The sequence below is a fragment of the Scyliorhinus torazame genome, chromosome 5, assembly GCF_047496885.1.
Source record: "Scyliorhinus torazame isolate Kashiwa2021f chromosome 5, sScyTor2.1, whole genome shotgun sequence".
Taxonomy (NCBI): Eukaryota; Metazoa; Chordata; class Chondrichthyes; order Carcharhiniformes; family Scyliorhinidae; genus Scyliorhinus; species Scyliorhinus torazame.
Genome location: NC_092711.1, coordinates 143,805,536 through 143,819,863, shown reverse-complemented (window position 1 = coordinate 143,819,863; position 14,328 = coordinate 143,805,536).

Sequence of the window (14,328 nt, the reverse complement as noted above, 5' to 3'; positions counted from 1 at the left end):
CAGGGCAAGTGATAGATTTGTTAGTGGGGGAGCATTTTGGCGATAGTGGCCACAATTCTGTGACTTTCACTTTAATAATGGAGAGGGATAGGTGTGTGCAACAGGGCAAGGTTTACAATTGTGGGAAGGGTAAATACGATGCTGTCAAACAAGAACTGAAGTGCATAAGTTGGGAACATGGGCTGTCAGGGAAGCACACAATTGAAATGTGGAACTTGTTCAAGGAACAGATACTACGTGTCCTTGATATGTATGTCCCTGTCAGGCAGGGAAGAGATGGTCGAGCGAGGGAACCATGGTTGACAAGAGAGGTTGAATGTCTTGTTAAGAGGAAGAAGGATACTTATGTAAGGCTGAGGAAACAAGGTTCATACAGGGCGCTGGAAGAATACAAGATAGCCAGGAGAGAACTGAAGAAAGGGATTTGGGGAGCTAAGAGAGGGCATGAAAAATCTTTGGTGGGTAGGATCAAGGAAAACCCCAAGGCCTTTTACACATATGTGAGAAATATGAGAATGACTAGAGCAAGGGTAGGTCCGATCAAGGACAGTAGCGGGAGATTGTGTATGGAGTCTGAAGAGATAGGAGAGGTCTTGAACGCGTACTTTTCTTCAGTATTTACAAATGAGAGGGGCCATATTGTTGGAGAGGAGATACTTGTTAGGAAGGAAGATGTGTTGGGCATTTTGAAAAACTTGAGGATAGACAAGTCCCCCGGGCCTGACGGGATATATCCAAGGATTCTATGGGAAGCAAGAGATGAAATTGCAGAGCCGTTGGCAATGATCTTTTCGTCCTCACTGTCAACAGGGGCGGTACCAGGGGATTGAAGAGTGGCGAATGTCGTGCCCCTGTTCAAAAAAGGGAATAGGGATAACCCTGGGAATTACAGGCCAGTTAGTCGTACTTCGGCGGTAGGCAAAGTAATGGAAAGGGTACGGAGGGATAGGATTTCTGAGCATCTGGACACTGCTTCATTCGGGATAGTCAGCACAGATTTGTGAGGGGTAGGTCTTGCCTCACAAGTCTTATTGAATTCTTTGAGAAGGTGACCAAGAACGTGGATGAAGATAAAGCAGTGGATGTAGTGTACATGGATTTTATAAGGCATTTGATAAGGTTCCCCATGGGAGGCTTATGCAGAAAGTAAGGAGGCATGGGATAGTGGGAAATTTGGCCAGTTGGATAACAAACTGGTTAACTGATAGAAGTCAGAGAGTGGTGGTGGATGGCAAATATTCAGCCTGGAGCCCAGTTACCAGTGGCGTACCGCAGGGATCAGTTTTGGGTCCTCTGCTGTTTGTGATTTTCATTAATGACTTGGATGAGGGAGTTGAAGGGTGGGTCAGTAAATTTGCAGACGATACGAAGATTGGTGGAGTTGTGGATAGTGAGGAGGGCTGTTGTCGGCTGCAAAGAGACATAGATAAGATGCAGAGCTGGGCTGAGAAGTGGCAGATGGAGTTTAACCCTGAAAAGTGTGAGGTTGTCCATTTTGGAAGGACAAATATGAATGCGGAATACAGGGTTAATGGTAGGGTTCTTGGCAATGTGGAGGAGCAGAGAGATCTTGGGGTCTATGTTCATAGATCTTTGAAAGTTGCCACTCAAGTGGATAGAGCTGTGAAGAAGGCCTATGGTGTGCTAGTGTTCATTAGCAGAGGGATTGAATTCAAAAGCCGTGAGATGATGATGCAGCTGTACAAAACGTTGGTAAGGCCACATTTGGAGTACTGTGTGCAGTTCTGGTCGCCTCATTTTAGGAAGGATGTGGAAGCTTTGGAAAAGGTGCAAAGGAGATTTACCAGGATGTTGCCTGGAATGGAGAGTAGGTGTTATGAGGAAAGGTTGAGGGTGATAGGCCTTTCCGCATTAGAACGGAGAAAGATGAGGGACGACTTGATAGAGGTTTATAAGATGATCAGGGGAATAGACAGAGTCGACAGTCAGAGACTTTTTCCCCAGGTGGAACAAACCATTACAAGGGGACATAAATTTAAGCTGAATGGTGGAAGATATAGGGGGGATGTCAGAGGTAGGTTCTTTACCCAGAGAGTAGTGGGGGCATGGAATGCACTGCCTGTGGAAATAGTTGAGTCGGAAACTTTAGGGACCTTCAAACGGCTACTGGATAGGTACATGGATTACGGTAGAATGAGGGGGTGTAGATTAATTTGTTCTTAATCTAGGACAAAAGTTCGGCACAATATCGTGGGCCGAAGGGCCTGTTCTGTGCTGTATTTTCCTATGTTCTAACCCCAAGGTCCCTCTGCTCCTGCACTCCCCTCAAAGTTGTACCATTGAGCTTATATTGTCTCCCCATGTTTCTTCGACCAAAATGCATTACCTCACATTTTACTGCATTGAAGTTCTACTGCCAGGTGTCTGCCCATTTGGCCAACTTATCAATGTCCCTCTGAAGTCGCTCAGCGTCATCCTCACAATTCACTCTTCTCCTTAGCTTAGTGTGGTAGTATGTATTGGGGGTCATGTGGGACTGGAAGCCCTAATGTCATTGGCTGACAGATCCCGGGTCCTGGTTGGCCGTTGACCTCAAGCTCCGCCCTGAAGGCGGAGTATAAGAAGCCGGTGTCTTCCCCCGCAGGCCAGTTTACTATCGAGCTGCTGGGGAACAGACACGCTTAATAAAGCCTCATCGACTTCACTATATTCGTCTCATGGAGTCTTTGTGCGCTACAATTTATTAAGCGTGTCTGTTCCCCAGCAGCGCGATAGTGAACTGGCCTGCGGGGGAAGACACCGGCTTCTTAGCGGAGCTTGAGGTCAACGGCCAACCAGGACCCGGGATCTGTCAGCCAATGACATTAGGGCTTCCAGTCCCACATGACTTGTGCGCTACACTTAGTATCATCTGCCCAATATAGGCCCAATATACACTCAGACTCGCATCACAAGGACCAATTTACTGACACTTTGCTGGTGAACTAAGTATAATGAGAAAATCCATAAGATTCACACCACCCTCAGTGAATCCAAGTAAAATTCACTTAGACAGCACAGGGTTCACAGTTTTACAAGATCCAAGTATAATGAGAACATCTTTTCCTCCGCAGAGAGTAGGTCTAAAATGCATTGTCTGAGAATGTGGTGATGCAGGTTCAAACGATGCAATCAAAAGGATTGTTATTTGAAAAGCAGCAATTTGCCAAGTTATGGGGAGAAGGCAGGAGAAGGGCATTAATTGAAATGTCCATTCTGAGAGATAGTACTGACATGATGGGTCAAATAGCCGTCTTCTGTGTTGTATCAATGATGTGATTGGATGATTATGGTCTCCAATGCAAATACACACTTTCTTAAATGTGCAATCTAATACTGCACCCAGTACTCCAGATGTGATCTATAAAAGTCCTGCACATCTTTATTCCTTAACTCCAATTCCCTTGCAACAAAGGCCAACATGCCATTTACCTTTCGAATTGTTTGCTGTATTTTCACGCTAACTTTCTGTGTTCCTTGTCCCAGCATTCCCCAGTCCTAATGAACATCAAAACATACAAATTTCTCATCTCTTCACAAATACATTACTGTTCTTTTCTGACAACCAAAATAAATAACTTCACACTTTCCTAAATGATACTCCATCTGCTATCTTGTTGCCCACTCCATTTACCTGTCCATGTCTCTTTGCAGTTTCCATACCCACCCATAGCTTACCTTTCCACTGAGCTTTGTATCATCAGAAAACTTGCTCATTGTAATAATTCCAGGATGAGCGGAGTGAAAGGCCAAACTGGTTTATTTTAAACTGAAAATAAAACCGCTATCGCAGCACAAAACAAACGTCCCAGCCCTGGACTATCGGCAACTGTCGGTCTGGTTCTGGGGGCTACATTTAAAGATCTGAACAAACCCCAGTGGGGCCGCCTCCGCCCACTCACCACGGGAACTTGTATTCTACAAATCCCATGGGGAGATCAATCAGCGATCCCCCGTGGTCCTCGTGAGGTTTATCACACATACGTTACTCTGTCTCTTTTTCTAAGTAATAATATAAATGTAAATAGCTGAGACCTTAGCACTGATTCTTGTGGTACGGAACGTTTACTGTCTGCCAACTTGGAAATGCTCTCCATATGCCCAGTTTCTGATTACTATTCTAACCAATCCTCGAACCATTTTGCCCCCAACTCCGTGAGCCCTTATTTTGCCTTTTTACCATTTCTGTGCCACTTTATCAAATGCAGTTTGGAAATCCAGTAGATTACATCTACTGTTCTTTACCTCACCTGTTATTTACATCCTCTAAAGAACTCGAATAACGTTGACTTACAGGGTTTCCTTTGGTAAAACCGTGTTGACTTGTTTTAATCATACAATACAAATTGCACTGTTAAGACTTCCTTAATAATTGATTCCAGAATTGTAACAACAACTGATGACATTTAGCAAGGACAGGAGGTAGGAAACATTGGCTGGGTGGCTCTGTTAATTAATGGTGGTATTAGCACGGTAGAGAGGGAAGACAACGTACAGGAAAAGGGTTTTGTGTAGCGATCAGAAATGATGAATGCCAGAAGTCATTGTGGGAGTGGTGGCCAGGCCGCCTAACAGGACCCAAACCATACACGGAGTATAAAGGAAGAAATACCGGGAGCTTGACAAGAAGGTTACAGACATTGGCGGTATTAAGAGACCGAAGACAGTTACTGGGATGGAGAGGGGTTTATGGTTATTGGGGATTTCAGACAAAGGGGAGCATTTGAAAGCAATTGAGGAGATACAACAATAGTGAATATTTTTAGAGGCTGGGGAAGATTACAGCACTGTGTGCATTGTGGGGAATTAGAGGATTTTACGGGAGGTAGGGAAGGTTGGAGGCGCTGGAGAAGATTACAGAGGTAGGTAGGGTTGTCGGGACTGTAGGGTTATAGGATCTGAAGGAGATTGCTGAGATAGGATGTGCTATCTCAGAGGAGAGCTACAAGAGAATACACAAAGCAGGCAGGAAGAGCTTAAAACAACTGGGGGTGTTCTTACAGTATTGCAGATGTTGTACCGGTTGTAGGAGGTGCAGAATATTACAAAGATAGAGAGCGTTATAGTCTCTGAATGAGATTACAGAAATAGGGACAGTTATAGGGATTGACGGATTTTACAGAGCTAGGAAGGGTTGTAGGAGTTGGAGGATATAGGTTGTAGCCTCTGAATGACAAATGCAGATCAGAAGGGCCGTAGGTTTGGAGAATCTTAAAGAGAAATGGAGGGATCAAGGGGTGAAAATGTTAATTGATTGGGAGGGTTGTAGTGGTTGGAGTTGGGAACAGAGATCGATGGTCTGGAGGTGGTAATAGAGATAGAGGGCGGAGTTCTCCATTCCTGAGGCTAAGTGCCGGTGCCAACGGAGGATCTGCGGATTTTTGACGATGGGAAAATTGGCACGAACCCCTCAACGATTCCGGTCCCGGGGAGAGGCTAGCACCAGCGTCACGTGGAACACCCATGGATCGTGCAGAAACCGGCCGGAGAATGGCCGGGTCCCGGGCCGCGAATGCGCAGGGCCGACAAGCTGCACCGGGCGTGCTGGAAAACATGCCGCCGGCCGTGCTGGACTGCATACCCACCCACCTCAACCTCACAGCCCACCCCCTGGCCACCCCCCACCACTCCCTCCAGCCCTAGCAGACGCCCCCGGCCAGCGGCACGGATCCTGGGCCAATGTTCGCGGCCGGCACACCAGGTTCGCGACCGCTGGGACCACACGTGGCCCGTGCCGTTTGGAACTGGGCCCATCGGAGACGGATCATCGCGGGTGGGCCAGCTGATAATGTGGCAACGGCCTTGCGACTGTGCGTGCCACGCATCCCAATGATGCCAATTTGGAGGGGGCGGAGCATCGTGAACCAGCGTCAAACCGGCGCCTGCCCCGACTCTGGCGTCGCAAGCCATTCTCCACCCTATAGCGAATCCCAATTTTGGTGTCAGCTATGGAGAATTCCGCCCAGGGAGTGTAATAACGGCTGAAGAAGCTGACGCAGTTGTTGAGGATCGTTGGCTCTGTATCAAGTTACAGTTATGGGGAGGGTTGCAAGAGCTGAGGATAGAATCAGGGGTTGGAGAATGTTAGAGAGACATTAAAAAACATCCACTAAAGAGGCAATTGAGCGCGGCCGATCCACCTGCCCTGCACAGCTTTTAGTTGTGGGGATGAGACCCACACTGACACGGGGAGAATGTGCAAACCCCATACAGGTAGTGACCCGGGGCCGGGATCGAACCCGGGTCCTTGGCTCTGTGAGGCAGCAGCAGTGTGTTAGAGAGACTTGGTCATTAGGACAGGAGGCAGCTTGTCCAGATCTGACAGAGGGAGGGGCACAAGTGTTCAGAAGTGGGAGCCACACTGAGAACAGTCACACTGCCACAGGCCATTACTCCATTTTCATCAGCGGACCAGGTTGCACTTCCTCGCAAGTCAAGACTGGGATGTGATTGGATATATTTCAGTGCGGTGTTGAACCATAAAGGTGAGGCTTTGCTCAATCCACTGCAAAGTGGTAATCGAATTGTGAAGGTCATTGGTCTTGATACACTCGGGGTTGGGGGGTGAGGGGGTACCACCCTGGATGGGCCGGTACCGTCAGATGAGGAGCCTGCAGGAGAATGGACATATGTGGTCAGTGGGAGGGATGGGTCAGGCTGTATGGCATTAACAACTCACGTGTGACAGGTCATCTGGGTGAGGGCTGGTGGAACGGCGACCTCTACGTCGATGACAGATCTGTCCACAGCAGCCCCCGCGACCTCCAGGGCCTGTTCCTCGTAGGAGGTGAGGACTCTGATATCCGGCACCCCACCGCCTGTCTGGGAATTCTCCCATCTGTTGTGGGCCAACTTCTCCTGCCTCATACTGTGGGTGACCACCTCCTTCCCACCTCGGAGAACAGCGTGCCCTACCTCTCCTCCATGGCATCCAGTAAAAGCTCGAGCTCTGTATCCGTGAATCTCGGGGCCTGCTTTGGAATTGCACTAGTGCCACGTGGTGTGAGTGCTGCCACATTAGCATGTCCTCAATGGCTCCGGCAGTCACGCCCCCATCAGGACCGGGGAACACCTCCCATTCAGTCCTGGTGTCTACACTTAGCCTCTCGAACAGAGAATTCTGCCCCTTGTTCTTTGCTTCCTGACTTGATTCTCTAAATTGGGGAATTGTGGTCCCTGTGACATCACACTGTCGGGTATGATGCGATTGTGACAGAGTTCTGTGATGTCACGGTACCCACCATGTTTGTTTACGTCATCCCGCATCACCTGTTTCCATAGTTACCCAGTTTAACTCACTGTTGACAGAATCTTTACCATTGAGCCAACTGCTCATACAGAAAACTATTGCTAAGAGTGAACATTTTATCCAAGCACTCAGAACAATGATCGTGACTACGTGGATTATATATTGTTGGGCAAATGGTAAGATACACGGAGCAGTTTGTTCCGTTTCTATCACAAAGATTGATGAAGTGAATACTGTAGAAATTATCCCCGATGGAGATCAGGCATAACATGTAAACAGTCAAAATACCTCAGCTGCTGTTGTGTCTGGACAGGAGATTGAAGTTGGAACCGAACAGCCAGAAGAGGAGCTGAACCTCCAGGCCCTCGTGTCAGAGATCAAAGGTCAGCTGTTGTGGAGGAGGGTGATCCTGGTACCGAGCGGCCAGAATGACCAGCAGGATCTGGGAGTTTCCCTGGAGATCAGCGAAGGTGTGAGAGACTGTAAAATGATCGAGTGGACAAGCAGCGCACCTGAACCAATGGTTGAATCTCTTACTCCAGCTGTTAATCTTGATGACATTGAATGCCACATTGAACTGCAGGAAAATAGCGTCATTGGTAGTAGTGATGTGGAAGACAGATCTGCCGGTGAGGTCTCCTCTGTTGCCATCGATCATCATCCAGAGGACCAAACCTCACTGCTCAGCAACACTGAGGGAGCCACTGTGGAAAATACCCCATCTTCTTCATAGATGATGAAGAAATGGACAGTATCAATCTAGAATCCGCGTCGGACGCTGGGAGCTTCAGGTCCACCGGATTTTTATTTGTGCAATTCCCGAGCAGCGGTGAGAATGACTCACTGCTGAGCAACATTGAGGGAGCCATAATGGACAATACCACAGCGAGAGGAATGGACGACAACATCGACCTGGAATCGCTGTTGGACTCAGAGACCTACAATTTCACCGGACGTTTATGCTTGCAGTTCCCGAGTGACACTGAGAGTGAGCAGTGTACTCGGAGACCATTACTGACACATTCTGTTGAGAGAATGCAGTCTTGGTTGGCTGACAAATCAGCTCAAGTGAAGAAAGGACTGAAAAAAAGTCAAGTCGCTTCAGACACCAGGAACATCGTTGAACGCTCGGCAGTTTGCGTCAGAAGGTGGAAGGTCGAAGTTGAAGAGAGAATCCGAGGGCGGCTGGGAAGAGGACCGAAGAATTAAACTCATCAGAGGCCCAGACTGGAATGGGGAAATGCCCAACAGGAAAGTGAATTTTAACTTTTAATATTCTTGTTTCAGTGCATTTGTAGAAAAATATTGATCATTGAGAATAGTAATAGGTTGTGTTGTTTTGGCGTTGGCGAGTTTCTCCCCAGTCTTGCCCACATGTCTAATTTGCTGCAGCCGGTGACGATCAGTGCTGGTCCACTCAAATGTGGACCAGGCGGAGTGGCCCCTGAGGGGGGCCACCGGAGAACCCTGGGAGGTCAGGTAAGTACAGATGAATCCCTGGCCCTCCCCTGGAATGTGGGCACATTCGCACTGCCCAGCTGGCACCTTAGCACTGCCACCCTGCAGAAACCGTTCAAGGGTGCCCGAGTGTGAGAGTGGCACTGTCAAGGGTCAGGGGGCGAGGGGCCATGCCCATGAAATGAGGGTGGAGGGCGGGTTGAAGGGTGGAGGCGTGCAGGGCAGGTACATAGGGGCTGATGGGTGGGGGTCACGGAAGGGATGTTGGAAGGGGGCTTGGGGGGACCTGAGCAGGGGAGACCCCCAGCACCCCAGAGTGGGGTGTTTTCACTTGGGGGGGTTTGGGGTACTGTCCATGTGTGTGGGGTTGACATTGCCCATGAGTGGGGGGTGTGAGGAACCCACAGCTCTCTGAGAGATCAGGGCACCCCTTTAAAATGGCAGCCCGATCTCGGAGTTCAGCTCCCCAGTGCTAAAAACATTCTGCACAGGATTCTCCGTTTGCCAGCCAGCCAATGGGGTTTCCCAGTGTGGGCAACCCCACGCCGTCGGGAAATGCCCGGACGCGGGAGCGCTTCCGGCGGAATGGAGAATCCTTGCAACGGAGAATCCCGCCCCCTAAGGGCAGGACTCTCTGGCTATGTCCGGCCAGCGACTGGAGCATCCCGCCTGAGGACAATGGACTTTTCCATTGTACCGGGCCCGCCCGTGGCATTCGTGGCCCTAAGTGTGGGCTAAACCGGTGAGAAACTCCCCGGGGCACGAAAAAGTGGCTAAGTGTCATTGAATAGCAGTGGGGAACTCGCTGGCAGAGCCGGAGGGAAATTCCCTGAAAAAACTGCCACAAATTAATTTAGGGCACGATATTCCGGCCTCGTTATGCTCTCGCTTAAGCGTAACGTGGCCGGTGAATAGCAGGTGAGGCCATAAAGGGGAACCACGCCAGGCACCAAACAGTTTGTGATGCAGGGCCTGCTCCCGTAGGTGGATTTAGAATCTCGCCGGAGTGTGGCAGAAACCAATTATCACCACTTAAGGCCCATTTCCACACAATTAACGAGAGCCACCTGTCATCCAACGGCCTCCTGTCATTCACCGGCAAGTGGTCACGCTGGCGCTGATTGGTACTCCTTTTTAAAAATGGGAGCCCGACGGAGGGTTTTCGTTGGGAGCCGAGGAGGGGAGTAGCAATCTTTGCGCCAAGGCAAAGAGACCGGGGGTGATTGCCTTACCACCCCAGTGCTCGGCGGGGGGTGAAGGACCCTCCGCAGGGGTGGGCCACCATGGGAGGGGGGGGGAGGCACGAGGGGTGCAATCACTCATGGCACCACCATGCCAACCCTTGGATCCCAACCGCATGCCGGGGGCAGCCCCTGTCCCTGTCCGTCTGCCCCACTGATCAGCCATAACCCCCACCGACTGGTGAGGCCTCTGGCTGTGTGGCTGAAGGCTGTCAATAATAGGGAACTGGCAATTGTGGTTAAGTGGGCACTTGACACGTCAAGTGGATTCCCGTGGGTAGGCGGCCATGTAGCATGTGGGAGTCATTGCCCAGAATTCCAATCAAACCTTGATGCCCGGAGACTGTGTGGGGGTCAACACCACACACGCAGCAGCCAACATCCGAACACCCAGGGGCTGGGACACAGCTCCCGGGAGATGATCACGGCCGGAGGGTGGGTTGGTGCCAGGGGGAGGGGGGATTGTCTGGAGAGACAGGCAAAGTGTCCGGGGGTCAGCCCGCATTGCGGAGGAAAGTGACAGAGGCATCAAAATGTTTGTGCAAAGAGTTGTTTAATGTGCTGCACAATATTCCATTTCCGAGAGTGCTTTCCGCCCCGAATGCCGGCTCGCCAGTTGATTCGCCGAGGTAGAGCTCGGAGGGCCAGGCACGTTGAGGATCAGAGGGCACTGGGGTAGGGGGGAGGGGCCAGGTAGAGGGTGATGAGGGAGTGGGGTCGGGAGGGTTGGGGGGGGGGGTGCTCTCTCGGAAATGGGATATTGTGCAGCACATTAAACAACTCTTTGCACAAACATTTTGATGCCTCTGTCACTTTCCTCCGCAATGCGGGCTGACCCCCGGACACTTTGCCTGTCTCTCCAGACAATCCCCCCTCTCCCTGGCACCAACCCACCCTCCGGCCGTGATCATCTCCCGGGAGCTGTGTCCCAGCCCCTGGGTGTTCGGATGTTGGCTGCTGCGTGAGTGGTGTTGACCCCCACACAGTCTCCAGGCATCAAGGTTTGATTGGAATACGAGGCAATGACTCCCACATGCTACATGGCCCCACTTGGCATGACACATGGGATTGGGATTCAAGGGTTGGCATGGGATTGGGATTCAAGGGTTGGCATGGTGGTGCCTCAAGGGATTGTCCCCCCCAGTTTCCCCTCTACCCTCCCATCATGGCCCACCCCTGCGGAGGGTCCCCACACCCCGCCGAGCACTGGGGTGGCAAGACCAGCCCCCCCGGTCTCTTTCCTGTGCACAAAGATTGCTGCTCCCCTTCTCGGCTCCCCACGGAAACCCTTCCGCCAGGTTCACGTTTTGAAAAAGGAGTATCGATGGGCGCCAGCGTGACCACTTGCTGGGGAGGCCGGGAAATGACAGGAGGCCGTTGGATGACAGGTGGCTCTCGTTAATTGTATGGAAATGGGCCTTAAATCGGTGATAGTTGGTTTCTGCCACGCTACAGCGGGATTCCGAATTCACCGACGGGAGCAGGCCGGTTGCATCGCAAACTGTTTGGCACCTGGCGGGGTTACCGTTTTTGGCCTTTCCCGCTATCTCGCGGCCTCGTTACGCTTGAGCACAGGTGTAATGAGGCCGGACGATTAGGCCCAGAATTTCTGTTGGCACTGGGGAGCTGAACTCAGAGATCAGGCCGCCATTTTGAAGAGCATCGTCTCCCTTTCAGGACCCCCACCCATCACCCACTCCCAACTTCCCGTAGGCCCCTACTTACCTGCCCTGTACTCCCCCTCCCTTCAAACCCTCCCTCCGCCCTCATATTATGGGCAAGGCCCCCTTGCCCCCTGGCAGTGCCACCCTGGGGTGGACCAGGCAGAATGGCACCCAGGGGGTCTCGCGGGTCATCAGAGACCCCAGGGTGGTCAGGGTAGCTGCAGGGTCGCTCAGCGAGGAGGATAACGGAGCAGTGAGAGCAGCGATCGCTGGATCAGGGAGGAGGATAACGGAGCGGTGAGAGCAGCGATCGCTAGATCAGTGAGGAGGCTAACGGAGCGGTGAGAGCAGCGATCGCTCGATCAGCGAGGAGGATAACGGAGCAGTGAGACAGCGAGCGGGAGACCAGCAGCGTGGATAAACGCTCCACTGAAACAGATTATTTGCTCAAATTCAACTTGTGTTTAATCCAATTTCTTCATACAAATGTAGTTGTATGTAGACAAACTCAAAATGTTTACTGATATAATTTGCCTTTGTTCATAGATATACAATGTGTAAAATAGAAATTTTAATGTTATGTATTTAATTAAGTTTACTTTTTAATTAGGTTTACATTTTTGTTTTTAATTAATTAATTGATCTAGCTTGCATTAGCGTTGTTTATATTAAATTCAATGTTTACAGATTTAACCCTACAAGCCTCCTTGTGTTGTGATGATCGATGTGAATGTTTCTTCCAGCTCCAATCACACACTCACAGAGAGAAAAATGAGAAAGAGAAGGAGAGAGAGTGAGAGTGTGGGAGAAAGACTCAAGGCCTCGGGCCCTGTTGACAGAACTCTGCTCACAGCCTGCTCAGTGTCTGCTCCCTCATGGCCTCTGTTTCAGTGCCCGCTCTGCTCAAAGTCTCACCCACTGTCACCACACTTTGTCCCAGGGTAGAGGGGTCAATTACTAGGGGGCATAGGTTTAAGTTGCGAGGGGCAAGGTTTAGAGGAGATGTACGAGGCAAGTTTTTTTACACAAAGGGTAGTGGATGCCTGGAACTCGCTACCGGAGGAGGTGGTGGAAGCAGGGACGATAGTGACGTTTAAGGGGCATCTTGACAAATACATGAATAGGATGGGAATAGAGGGCTACGGACCCCGGAAGTGCAGAAGATTTTAGTTTAGACGGGCAGCACGGTCGGCACAGGCTTGGAGGGCCGAAGGGCCTGTTCCTGTGCTGTACTTTTCTTTGTTCTTTGTTCACACCGCTCACAGACTCCGACTTTATGAATGCTCTGCTCATTGCATCAGCCTCCGTCACCACTCGGCTCAGGGCCACGGCCTCTGTGGCTCCACTACTCCCATCCCCCCATCCCACCACTGAGCCGCTCACAGCCTCGGCCTCAGTCACCACTCGGCTCAGGGCCACGGCCTCTGTGACTGCACTGCTCCTATCCCCCCCATCCCATTACTGAGCCACTCACAGCCTTGGTCTCAGTCACTACTGTTTGGGGCCTGAGCCTCTGTGACCGCACCACCCACTGCCTCGGTCTGAGAACATTCTGCTCACAGCACTGCCTTCTCCGAGGCCAAAATACTGTGGGTGGTGACTGCCAGTTAGCATGCAAATCAACACAAAAAACTTCAACTGGCATCTAAAAAGTGACAGGGTGGAAACATAGAAAATAGAAGCAGGAGGAGGCCATTCAGCCCTTCGAGCCTGCTCTACCATTTATTATGATCATGGCTGATCATCAAGTTCAATACTCTGATCCTGCCTTCCCCATATCCCTTTATCCCTTTAGTCCCAAGAGCGATATCTAATTCCTCTCGAAATTACACAACTACCTTTTGGCCTCAACTACTTTTTGTGTTAGCGAATTCCACACATTCCCCACTCTCTGGGTGAAGAAATTTCTCCTCACCTCAGTCCTAAAAGGTTTACCCCTTATCCTCAAACTAGGACCCCTAGTTCTGGACTCGCCCACCATTGAGAACATTCTTTCTGAATCTACCCTGTCTAATCCTGTTAGAATTTTGTAATTTCTATGGAATCCTCTCTCACTCTTTTAAACACCAATGAATTTAATCCTAACTGATTTAGTCTCTCCTCATATGACAGTCCCGCCATCCCTGGAATCGACCTGGTAAATCTTCGCTGCAATCTCTCCACAGCAAGAACATCTTTCCTCAGACCACCATCATACCGGTACCAAAGAAGAACCAGGCAACGTGCCTCAATGACTACCGACCAGTGGCCCTGACTTCAGTCGTAATGAAGTGCTTCCAGAGGTTGATCATGAAGCGCATCACCTCCATACTCCCAGAACGCCTTGATCCACTGCAATCCGCATACCGCTGCAACCGGTCCACATCAGACATCATTTCCCTGGCCCTACACTCATCCCTGGAGCATCTCGAAAACAAGGACTCCTACATTAGACTCCTATTTATTGACTACAGCTCAGCCTTCAACACCATAATCCCAGCCAAGCTCATATCAAAGCTCCAAAACATAGGACTTGGCTCCCCACTCTGCAACTGGATCCTCGATTTTCTGGCCAACAGACCACAATCAGTAAGAATGAACAACAACACCTCCTCCACAATAGTCCTCAACATCGGCACCCCGCAAGGCTGCGTACTTAGCCCCCTACTCTACTCCCTGTACACACACGACTGCGTGGCAAAACTTGGTTCCAACTCCAGCTACAAGTTTGCTGACG